This window comes from Pinus tabuliformis, chromosome 7 (genome assembly GCF_031772625.1).
Source record: "Pinus tabuliformis cultivar Carrire ecotype Pingquan chromosome 7, CPIR1, whole genome shotgun sequence".
NCBI lineage: Eukaryota > Viridiplantae > Streptophyta > Pinopsida > Pinales > Pinaceae > Pinus > Pinus tabuliformis.
In genome coordinates this window covers 1,027,962,489-1,027,965,366 of record NC_142293.1, presented here as the reverse complement: position 1 = coordinate 1,027,965,366, position 2,878 = coordinate 1,027,962,489, and positions in this window count along the sequence as shown.

Below are 2,878 nucleotides of genomic sequence, written 5' to 3'. Positions count from 1 at the left end.
TTGGAGACTGAGAGCCTCTTACTCATCACTTGGTCGAATTCAGTGAGGCAAGTGTCATTGGAGAAGATTCTGGAAGCTTCCATGGTCTTTCCACCTCGTTGAATGACTTTGCCACTTGTCATTTCCCGCTCAACGCACCTGGGTAGTGCATTCAAGTGCGCTGCAACGCACCTAGCTAGTGTACTTGGGTGCTTTGCAACGCAGGCAGCTAGTGGAGCTTCTGAATTGATCCTGATTTGACTAGTTTTGAGCAGTTTCTGGTGGAGAACTTCTGGGAGGAGCTGTCATTGGTTGACCTTGTTCCTTTAGGAGCTGTAACAACAGACTTTGGATCCCTTGGATTATGGACATTTCATGCTTATAACTGTAAGGCACAAAAATGTCTATAACAACTCGGTGTTGATCATGTCAATGCTTATACTTGGCATTTGATTTCTCCAGAATGACATGGACCTACTGGTGAATATGTTGGATGTGCTCAATGAAGTTGATTGCCTTATCTATTTTGGACTGGACATGAGCCGAATCTGTGTTAGTAGCTACAAATGGCATGGCCACATCAATGGGACATAATGGCTGGAATCCCAAGCCCACTTGAAAAGGGCTGTGGCTAGTCGAGCTGTGGAGATCTCGGTTGTAGCTGTGTTGAACATAGGGGAGGCTCTCGTCCCATGTAAGTGGATGCTTTGAGTTGTACACGTGGAGAATGTTTACGATCATCTTGTTGACAACCTCTGTCTGGCCATCAGTTTGAGGATGGAAGGTTGTGGACTTAGTGAGTTTGGTGTCCAACATCGACTAGAGATTGGACCAAACTGTACTGAGGAACCTACTATCCCGATCCGAGATGATAGACTGTGGGATCCCAAAGTGTACCCACACTCATTCAAAGAAGAGTTTAGTAGTGGCTTCTGCTGTGATATTCTTCTTGCAGGCTGCCATAATGGCCATCTTCGAGAACCTGTCAACGACCACAAAAACACAGTTGTTTCCATGCTTAGTGGAAGGAAGGCCTAACATGTAATCCATGGAGATGGATTCCCAAGGTCGACTAAGGGTAGGCAGCAAGGTATAGAGGCCTTGCTTCTTGATGTTCGGTTTGGTAATGGCGCAGGAAGTGCATGATCTGAAGTACTTCCCGACATCCTGTCGAAGATTCGGCCAATAGAAATACTTCTGCAGTGCTGCCTAGCAGCCTGACTATAGTGTGCTTCCCAAATCATCTTGGCACACTCGCTTGAAGGAACACAAAGGTGACCGAGGTGGCATAACAGAGCATCCTAGAGGTGAAAATATGGAACATGTTGACCCTCCAAGAGTGTCTGGTATGTGTGGCCCAATTTTGGGTCGCTTTTGTAGAGAAGTGGTCAATTAGAAGTTCGTGCCACAAGAGTTGAGCACGATGGTTAACGCCATGATCGGTGGTCGACTAAGGCAATCTGCAACATTGTTGGTGCTGCCCTTCTTATAATTGATATTCAAATGGAACTATTGCAGGTATGTGGAGCACTTCTGATGGCGATCATTCTGCAATTTTCCTTGGGTCTATATGAATTATAGGGGTCGGTGGTCTGTGTGGATGACCGTTTCCTTCCCCAAAATGTAATGCTTCCATTGTCGGCAGGCCTGCACAATGGAATACATCTCCTTGTCATAAGTGGGATACTTCCGGACTGTGTCTGAAAGTGTCTCACTGTGATATGCCACTGGATGCTCGTGTTGAGTAAGGACTGCCCTAATAGCATAGTCAGAGGCATCTGTCTCGACCTCAAATGATTGTTGCAAGTCTGGTAATGCGAGCACTGGTGCTGTGCAAAGGCGATATTTCAACTCTGTGAATGTCTTCTGTTGAGGTTCAGACCAAAAGAATTTTTCTTTCACTCCTCCCTTGGTGACTTGACTCAAGGGCCAAGTGATATGAGAAAATCCCAACATGAACCTGTGGTAGAAGTTGGCAAGACCTAGAAAGATGCGGAGCTATGTTAGAGTGGTTGGAGATGGCCAATCCCGAATGACTTGGATCTTGGCTGGATCCATATGCACCCCCTGTTCATCAATAATGTATCCCAGATACTGAACCTGGGTCATGCCAAAAGTGCATTTCTCCAAATTGACACATAACTTGTGTTGCCGTAGTGTTTGGAGAAACTGTCGGATGTGGTGGAGGTGCTCTTCCCAACTCTGGTTGAAGATTAGGATGTCATCCAAGTATACCACTACAAATGAGTTGGTGAATGGTTACAAGATGTCATCCATTAGCCTCATGAAGGTTGCAGGAGCATTCGTAAATCCGAAAGGCACAACCAACCATTCGAAAAGGCCCTCCTTGGCTTTGAAGGCAGTCTTCCACACATCCGAGGGTTTGATTAGTACTTGGTGATATCCTGACTTCAAATCGATCTTGCTGAAATATTTTCCCCCTTCAGTTGGTCCAGGAGGTCATCAATCCATGGGATCAGGTACCTATTATGGACAGTGATCTTGTTTAGTGCCCGATAGTAAATACAGAGTCTCCAAGTCCCATCCTTCTTCTATACCAACACGATTAGGCTCCCACAGGGTGATGAACTCAGACATATGTGACCTTTCTCTAGTAGATCCTGAATCTACCTCTTGATTTCATCGTTCTCTAGAACGGAGCGCTGATAGATTGGTCCATCGGGTAGCGGTGCACTTGGGGTCAGATCGATGGAGTGCTTGACCTGAAAGTGCAAGGAACCCCTGCGAGGGAGGTGAAGATGTCCTCGTACTCCTCCACGACCTTGTCCATCTATAGTTGTCATGCGAATAGGCCTCGTCTAGAGGTCGTGGCCACTGTCTCCTTCTTTCCTTGAGGGTGTATCATCAGGAAAACAAATTTCCCAGTTTTAGAAATGAG